We start from the raw sequence: 10,161 nt of genomic DNA, 5'->3' as shown, positions 1-10,161 counted from the left end.
ACTCGCCTCATGATAATAAGAGGGCTGGTCCCAACCAGGAGCATATCCGGGTGTAACCTTGGGCATATACCTAGTCGTAGCCCATCTTGCCAACACCGTAGGTACGGCAGGCTGTGGCTGTGATGGTGGTGGCTGCTGCATGGCTGCACTCCTCGACATCCTCGTGATCATCCTGCCACAAGAAACATTGCTCCTGCGAGCTTCCTCTTGTGGCACAAGAGGAATGGTTAGCGACCGGCAATTATAGAAACTAAAATCTGGGTTAGGTAACGGGATCTCATTTATATAACTGGGGAAGAAGAAAACCAAAGAATCATCCGAGCCCTTCTTGAGTGTGTAACCATAAATCAAATACACCACGCCGATGTGAAGTCGGGGTGACTCAATGAAAGGAAATCAAAAAAGTACACTCAATGGGACTCGTCATCTTAAAATTCTCAAGCCATTGCTGAACCATTGCCTTCACGGGGGAAATCTTGATCTTCTTGACCATGGCATATAAAATCATCAACTCATCATTGTTCACGGGCCTAACATCCTCTCTTGGAAAGAGAGTAATGGACAACCACATGTGCATCAAACGAAGAGTCAGATTTTGAATGTCATTGCACCGAGGTGCAAATTTGCCATGGACAATCTGATTGGAGATTGCACCCCAAAAACCATATTAAGAAAAATTGCGGCAAGCTATGTCAAGAGAAACAGTGTAACGAGGACCAAATCCGAGGTGACGGCTAAATTCTTTCCAAGTAAACTGGTATTCCATCCTGAAGAGTCGGAATGTAACACCATCTGTCACCTCTCGAAGAGTGCAAAGAAAATGGATAGTGAGGAACCGAGAGCCAAACTCCGTAACCAGTGAAAACTCATCCCACCCAATAGCGAACCAAACACAGGTGAAGTCTATATCATACCTATTTTCTCCAGGAGTTCCACGTCATAGGCCTTGGTGTGACCAAAGGCCTAGTCCTTGAGGAGGGCATAGGCTTGCTTCTCTCGATCACCTTGCAAGTCAAGGTAGGGGGCATCACTTGCGTCCACATCCATAGCTTCAACTTGCGGTTCAGCTTGCTCTTCTTGCTCTTCTTCATAGTCCATCATCGTCGGGCTCGGTGTTGGTTCGGAGGAGTGAGTAGAGCTCATGCTTGCCCACGAACGGGACGAGCTTGAACCCATCATTCTCCTAAACGCGCTGGCAACTCGCTTGATGCTTGCCACCAAAGACAAAGGAAACACAAGAGTAATTGATGTGAACCTGTGGGGTTGAATCTGCGTCTTTTGATGAGAGAAGGTGGATAACTCGATTTGGGGATGGAGACAACATTCACATCCCGATACACCACCTCCAATGGTTGCCATGATCTTGTAGAGCACAATCAACCAAACCACAAGGGTAATTCCTGCAACCAATTAAGGAACAAGCAAGAACAAGTAGAACAAGCAACTCAATTGCAAATATGAAGATAAAAACTAATCTGACATCACAAAATTGGGGTTCTGAATTGAGTAGAATGGATGGTCTAGTCGACACATGATTCTACATGGAAGTAGCAATGGCTAAACTTACATCTAAACAAAACCCAATCTGTGGTGGCAGCTCTAATCCTTATTAATACCTAGGAGGATGACCAAGGGGATCCTGGTGTCATGCTCATACCTTAGGATGCATCCTTATTGGACCCGACTTGATACAAGACCCATCGAGCCAAAATAGGGTGACATAGCACCGTAGGCAGAAAACATCTCTATAACAAATTGATGATTGCAGCCGCCTCAGAAAAGATATGGCCATGAGTCTAGATCCATATGAAAATATACTTGATAAGGATTCCATCAAGTACTTGAACTCCCCAATCCGAGTTCATATGAGATAGTGGTGACCATCACAATTTGGTGTTGTTCTGCAGTCCGAATCCAGACCCGAAATGTGTTGGATTTGACCTCTTTCTTTCTTTGGGCCAAAAGTGACGTGGTGGCCTGGTGGAGGACATTTTGAATACTTGGACTTGGTCTCCAATCAACTTCTTTGGTCCTCCATGCCTTCCATGTGTGTTTAACACTCTTTTTGATCCATGTATGTATTTCTAAAAATATCAATGAACACACATCATGGTGCGGCATCAATTCATCAAATATATCAAATACAATCATGATAAAGAATTGTAAACCTTTGAATCAAAAGTTAGTAATGTGGTTGTATCCAAGCAACTGATGTTCTCATCAGTAATCAAATGAAATTCTTACCCGAAGTTGCTCCTCCAATGCTTGGCCAATCTTGCGGCCAAGAAATCAAAAGAGAGATTACTTGCACTCAACTTTGAGCAAAACATCCAAGAAAACCCAAGACCAAAAAGTAGAGAGGGAGTGAATGGATGAAATGTGAGTAATGGATGGATATCACTCAATCTCGGGTCCTATTTATAGAGCAAAAGGGGCCAACAGTCAGATTCCAACCGCGGGCAATGGCTACTAGCTGTTGGCGCTAGGGGCCCCACCGGCTGCCCCCTTTGGCCCACAGCTCCTGAACAGCTACATGATATCATGCCTTGGTGCCTTGTCCAAAGTTTGCTCAATAAATTCTCGGAAGATTTTTCAAAGATATTTTAACTCAAAACTCATTTTTAGAATTTTTTATGAAAAGGGAAAAACAACCAGAAAAATTCCAGCATGCAAATGATGGGTTGGAAAAATCAAATATGCATCGGAAAAGTCAAATGATGGGAAAATCAAAATTTGGAAAGGGAAATATGAGATAACTACCAATTTTCCTTTTGGCGAAGCGCTCACCATTTTTGAGTCCGACGAGCGGGACTCTTCTCCGTCACATTTTACCATTCAACGTTCCATCCTGGAGAAGTGGTTGAAGACGCTCGTTACACCTTCCACCACACCTTCTTGGTTTTCTTGGGTTTTGTCGGTGCGGTCGGTGGCTTCTTGAATTGGGGATGTGGCTCCATCCACTCCCCTAGACACTCATCATCCTGATGGATTAGGTAGCGTTGCTCCTCCCTTTGTTGAAATTTGAACATCATGTTCTACCTCGCAATGAGGAAGCGGATTTCTCCAAGTCCAACATCAATCCTTGCCTTGACATCATTTAGGAACGGTCACCCAAGAATGAGAGGCATTCCCAAATCACCTTCCATATCGAGGACCATGAAATCCGTGTGAATGGAAGAATTCTTGACTTTCACCAAGAGATTCTCCACTATCCCCTTGGGGTTCCGGATCGTTGAATCGGCTAGCTGCAACCTCATCAAGGTAGGGGAAGGAGCAGGATAATTCAACCTTTCAAACATTACCTAGGCATGATGTTGACACTTGCTCCAAGGTCACAAAGGGCCTGCTCGATGTAGTAGACATATATCGAATAGCTGATTTCTAGGTAGCCCGGATCTTCCCTACATATAGCTGCTAGTTTGTCCCACGAATTCTTCCTTTGGTGTGTGGCCTTTTCCTGCATGGTTAGCAATAAATGGCCTCCGAGATGGCTTACCCCAGCTAGTGGTTGATGTAGCACTGGCCCGATCTTCCAAAAGGTAATGATAAATTCGATTGGTGGAGACTCGACATTGACGATCTGGGCTTCTAATCAGATACGATTCGAATCCCTGCAACCGCTACACCGCTGCTCCGTTGGTTATCAACCAAGCACAACTTGATTGACCTCGCCGAGAAGGCTTTCCCTGCAAGTGAATCGAAGGACACAAGCAAGAAAGTGTAAACACGGAATCTGATATTGTATATATGAATGAAGTAAAGAAGGGTTCAAGCTCTCAATTCAAAAGGACTAATCGATACAGTCAAGGAGAACAAGAATAGGAGCTCTGGATCACTGTAAAAGGACTTGTCACCAAAGTTACAATGAATCAATCTTAGTTTCTCAAAGGAAAACTAGAACTAAACAAAACTTGAGTTTCTAAGCTGGTGGCTACTGAGTTTATATCGAACGGAGCAAACTAGGGTTGGGGGCGACCAGGAAGGGGGGCGCCCACAAATTGGGCTTAAGGCTCTACCCGATACAAGGCCAAGTTGGCCCAAAACTGGTGATGCAACACCTTGTCGTGGTCACATAGAATGATCCACGAAGCTTCTGGAGCTAGGACTAGAACCAAAAGAATGGAGTTGTCATCCCCATTCCAACCCATCAAAGAATGCCTTGTTTCAAGGTCGTATGAGGGAGATATGGCCGAAACCATGCAGGGGTGTTGGCTAAATCCGAAACGAACGCGACGACCGAGTTGGTGACGAATTGTAACTTGGGTAAGACCACGACTCATGCGTATCCAGCATGGCGATGTCCTCATCATCCTCCCCTTCTTGAATTGGAGTCATCCTTGACTCCATCCCATCATCAATCTCGTGCAAAAGGTTAGGCCAAGTAGGATGCAAAGTACAAGACATAGGATTATTGGTAACACAAACATCTCGACAAAGCATAGTATAGCAAGGTGCATCATGATTATCACAGAAGGCAGCAGTAGCAGCAAAGGTGGCAAGAGAAACACCCTCTTTTAACTTAATCACATTATGTGTAGCATGAGATGGAATTAATGCATGATCCTTATTTCAGCAAGCTCATTATGATGTTTCCTAATATCCGTAGAAGATAAAGGAAGGAAAGTAATATTCTTATTTTGATGCATAAAAGTATATTTATTAGTTCTACCATGGTGTAAAGCATCAACATCAAATTCCCATGGGCGGCCTAACAAAAGAGAGCATGCTTGCATAGGAACAACATCAAAATCAGCATAGTCATTATATGAGCCAATAGAAAAATGCACGCGCGGATCTTGTTACATTTGTCTTACCACTTGTTGAACCATTGTAGGTGGTATGGATGCAGGTGTGCACGTGTGGTCAAACCAAGTTTCTCGACCAAATCTGAACTCACCAAGTTGTTGCAACTCCCACTATCAATAATGGTGAGAACACGGCGATCCTTGACGATGAGAAACATGTGGAACAAATTGTGGTGTTGGAACTTCTCTTCCTCATGTCCCAGTTGGGAAGTCAACACCCGCTGCGCAAGAAGGCTCTCATAACCCGCCGAGGCAGCCAGAGAACCAATGGCAACCTTCTCCTCGATATTCGCTTCATCTACAACAATGTTAGTAGCAAGAACCAATCCATCTTCAACATCACTAGTACTTACATATCCTATTCCATTAGTGGTGGCTATGTAAGCATGACAATTTGGGCAATCCTTCATAACATGTCCAATGCCCTTGCAGCGGTGCCACACAATTTTGTTGGAGTTGTTCAATGACGCACCAGGGGCCACAACTTTCTTCTGCGGTTGGGACTGCACAGGAGACAAATTGCTCACCTCAGAAGCATGTGTAGTAGCAGATGGTGTCACTGGTGACTGGGCAACAGAAGCCTTAGGCTTGTCGAAGTCGGAACACTGCTGTGGAAAAGATCGTCCAGGGTTGGACCTAAAAGTGTGTTGTTGACAATGTCCCTATACTTCTCTTTCAGCTTTAAGAGCAAGATGATATAATTGGTTGAACCTGTTCAAATCTGTGTAATCAAGAATATCCTGTATATCATGATTCAAACCACTAAAGAATCTTGCACAAGTATCTTCAACATCCTCATGTATATCACAACGTGCTAGACCAATGAGCAATTTCTAATAATATTCTTCTACTCCTTTTTCACCTTGTTTTAAAGTTTGTAGTTTCATATGCAAATCACGTTGGTAATAAGGAGGAACAAAATGAGATTTCATACATTGTTTTAAAACATTGCAAGTTTGAGGTACAGCATTGGTATTAGTATTATTGCAAAGATCGACACCAAAAGAGAGCAAAACCAGTAAACTCACTAGTAGCAAGCCTAACTCTATGCTCAGCAGGAGCTAAATGAGAATTAAATTTTTGTTCAATAGCAAGTTCCCAATCTAAATAAGCCTCAGGATCAGCATTACCAGCAAAAGGAATCATAGTAAAATTAGTTTTAGCAAAAGGATCATTATTACCACAGTGATGATTATTACCTGCCATACCACGATGATTACGCTGAAGACGGTCCATGTCACGTGCATCATTATTAAGATCAGTGTCATCGTCATCCTCCAGATCATCATCATGAGGGGTGGGTCGGTGTGCCGGCACTGGGGTAGGTCGTTGCTCAACATGTTCAGTCCGGGTAACCAGAATGTTAATGTTGCGCATCAAGTCATCAAACTTCCCATTGATGTAGGTGCGCTGGTCAGCAAGAAGCTTCGTAAGCTCATCCTTGGACACACACTCATTGAAGTTCGAAGGGGACTCGACTCCTTTCCCTTTCCCTGACATGGTTAGAAGACAGCAAAAGACAACACAAAAGTATTTTCCCTATCAACTAGCAACTAATGGGTGGTGGTGAAAGTGGAAAGCAATATCTCAAACGGCTTACCACTATCTTGCAAGTGTTCTAACCAAAGCCAATAGGGTGGTACAATCTGTTGTCAAGCTTGGGTGTAACAGTTGCAAGGTGAACCTGTGCTAACAGAAGTATACGTGGAGCTTTGGGCAGGCACAATATGGTAGCAAGGAAAAACAATAGCCGAAGCAGATTAGCAAAGTTCAATAAGTATCCAAAGTACAAGTTACAGTTGCAGGTTAAGACATGTCCCTAGATGTAGCACAACAAGTGTTGGGATACGAGGTAGGCTACACTAGCGCAATTCAAAAATTTACCGCGTATAACCAGGAAGAACTGTCGTATAAGGATCACGGGATTACCACTCGACGCACTACTGGTGCGGAATATGTAGATATGCGTCGATGCAGTGAAGACGATCACGTAGTCGTACGTAGTCGATCAACGTAGTCGTACGTAGTCGATCACGTCCAGCAGCTCCTCAGCAGCTCGTCCACGTGCAGCAAGATCGCCTCCGGTGCCGCGGCTCGTCGTGGGCTCGTCGTGGCTCGTCGGCGGCTCGTCGGCGGCTCGTCCAAGTGCTGCAGGCGCAACACCTCCAAGGTATCCACACGTGCAGGGAGGAAGCGTCGCAAGCCGGACTGCTAGATCCGTGAGTTGCAACAGGCGAGGGCGTGGGAGGCGCGGCAGGTGTGTTTCGCCAAAAGGTGTAAACCCTAGGGCGCCCCCACCCCTCTATTTATAGAGGTTCCTGACGGGCCTCTGGATCCGAGGCCCATTAGTACTTCTAAACCTAATCCAACTCGGATCTTATCCGAATTGGGCTTCCAGCCCCTTAAGTGTGTGACCCTATGGGTTCGGATACGTATAGACATGGCCCGAGTACTCCTACTCGGCCCAATAGTCGGTAGCGGCCTCTAGCAAGACGTGCCAACTCCTATACACACACGAAGATCATATCAGACGAACATCACAACATAATATACATGCTATTCCTTTTGCCTCACGATATTTGGTCTAGCTTCAAGCCGACCGCTCTTTCTCGATCCTGTGATTCGGAATCCCTTTGTAGGTTAACTCTTAACCGTACGTAGCATGGCCATGCATTTTCGGATCCGATAACTCGAGGGGCCCAGAGATATCACTCTCAATCAGAGAGGGGCAAATCCCATCTTGATTGACCATGTCTCATAGCATGCTTCTTGACAAACCCGAAAGCTACCTTTATAACTACCCTGTTACGATAGCCCCTAAGTAGGTCGATCCACATCTAGAATACATGCGACAATCTCATGTCTAAGGACAAAGCGTATATGTTGTTTAAAGAGAGAACTACTTCTCGTGTTGGGTCAGTCCTAACACATGTCTCCACATGTGTCCACATTATTAGTTCAACATCTCCATGTCCATGACTTGTGAAACATAGTCATCAATTAACATGTGCTAGTCTAATATTCATGTGTGTCCTCACATGAACTCCGACTAGGGACAGCTTTAGAATAACCATACAAGTAAAGAGTTTCACATACAATTCACATAATTGCAAATCAATTCAAGTAGCCTTCAATGGATATTCAATGAACACAACATACAAATCATGGATACAAATGGAATATCATCATCTCTATGATTGCCTGTAGGGCATACCTCCAACAACAAGATGGAATGAGCGACGGTGGATAGAACTCAAAGAACAAGCAACCAGCAACTCATGCAATTGTTTTAATTCTTTTCCCTGATTTTCCCTCTAGGACTAGTAGGAAGCCACTTTTTTATTTTTCTCAACTATTTTTTTTATATTTTTCTCTGAATAGGAATCACATAAGATGGAACCACAAAAAAATTTGCACCTTAAATAGAGGTGGGATGTGGTCTACAGAAAAACATGCACGTTTGCTGAAAACCATTCAACAACTTAGAGGCTTGAAAACTCCCACTTCCTGATTTTTTTGGGGAAAGCTGAGAATCGCAAAAATGCCAAAGGGGTTGAATCATATGTGTAACTTTTCATTCTGAAAATTTGAAAAAAAATTCACCTCAATTGGAGTTCCGAGTAAAAAGTTATGCCTGATTTAAGGAAGGTCGCCCGAATCAGGTTTTCGGAAAGGCACAACGCGGCTGGTAAGGCAGTGGCGGCTAGGGTCACGGCTGAGCAAAGCTTCTCGGCAAGCAATATAGGGGCACCAACGTCCCTGGTATGCAGCAATTAGGTACACCCCTACTCCGTTGGTTATTAACCAAGCACAACTTCATTGACCTCGTTGAAAAGGCTTTCCCTGCAAGCGAATCGAAGGACACAAGCAAGAAAGTGTAAACACACAATCTGATATTGCAGATATGAATGAAGTAAAGAAGGGTTCAAGCTCTCAATTAGAAAGGACTAATTGACATAGTCAAGGAGAAAAAGAATAGGGGCCCTGGATCACTATAAAAGGACTTGTCACCACAGTTACAACGAATCAATCTAAGATTCTCAAAGGAAAACTAGAACTAAACAAAACTCAAGTTTCTAAGATGGCGGCTACTAAGTTTATATAAAAAGGGGCAAACTAGGGTTGGGGGCGACTAGGAAGGCGGCACCCACAACTTGGGCTTAAGGCCCGAAACGATACAAGGCCAAGTTAGCCCAAAACTGGTGACGCAGCAACTTGTCATGGTCACACAGAATGATCCACGAAGCTTCTGGAGCTAGGACCAGAACCAAAAGAACAGCATCATCGTCCCCGTTTCAACGCATCAAAGAATGTCTCGTTTCCATGTTGTATGAGGGAGATATGGCCGAAACCATGCAGTGGTGTCGGCTGAATCCGAAACGAACACGACGACAAAGTTGGTGATGAATTGTAACTTGAGGAAGACCATGACTCGTGCGTGTCCAGCATGGTGATATCCTCATCAGCGGTCACCGCACTAACATTTTCATGAGAAAACTCAGGTTGCCCCGAGATCTTTCCGACCTCAGCAGAAGGAACAGCAGCAACCAACTGAGATAACTGGATTTCTAGCATTTTATTAAAACTCAGCTGGTTCTTGAAAGCAAAAAAAAGACCATCAAGTTTTATGTTGAGGCTATCCAAGGTTTTCTCGTTGGTAGCTAAATTTTAGTGAGACTTCCATTGATCTTAGCTTACCCATAAACGAGATCTCTGAATGAGGATTGGTTAGGATTGAAGGAATTACCTTTGTTACCTTCTTGGTAAGTGCGTTGCTGATTCCATCCTTAGCCTCCTGGTGGATGATATCCGCTGTTGTTGTCGTTCATGTGCAACACATCCTCCTGAGTCTTGGGGCAGTTATTCCCCGAATGTCCAATGTTTCCACAAACCTCACATGTCATGTGAGAGTCCATAGCTTGGACGGTGTTGGACATGGCAGCTTTCTCTTTGGTGTAGTCATTCAATTTCTTCATGAGGAGGTCCATCTTTGCGGTAAGCATGCCCGCTTCCGTGACGATATGCATAACTCTCTATCGGGGCTGGAGTCATTCATCGCTACACCCTTGGTTAAAGACCATCTTCTCGATCAATGTTGTAGCAGCATCCATAGTAAGTGAGAAGAAGGCTAATCTAGCAGCAGCATCAACATGGCCTCAGGATGTCAGAGTCAACCCATTGTAAAAATTCTGAAGAATAAGCCACTTATCCATCCCATGGTGAGGACAGGCCAGGATGTACTCCTGAAGCCTTTCCCATGCCTCAGGAATTGATTCCATTGCTGCTTGATGAAAACATGATATTCTTCCTCGAAGGGTGTCGGTTTTGCCCAATGGAAAGAACTTCGTGAGGAATG

This window comes from Setaria italica, chromosome II (assembly GCF_000263155.2).
Source record: "Setaria italica strain Yugu1 chromosome II, Setaria_italica_v2.0, whole genome shotgun sequence".
In the NCBI taxonomy this organism is placed as follows: domain Eukaryota; kingdom Viridiplantae; phylum Streptophyta; class Magnoliopsida; order Poales; family Poaceae; genus Setaria; species Setaria italica.
This window is presented reverse-complemented; position numbering follows the sequence as displayed.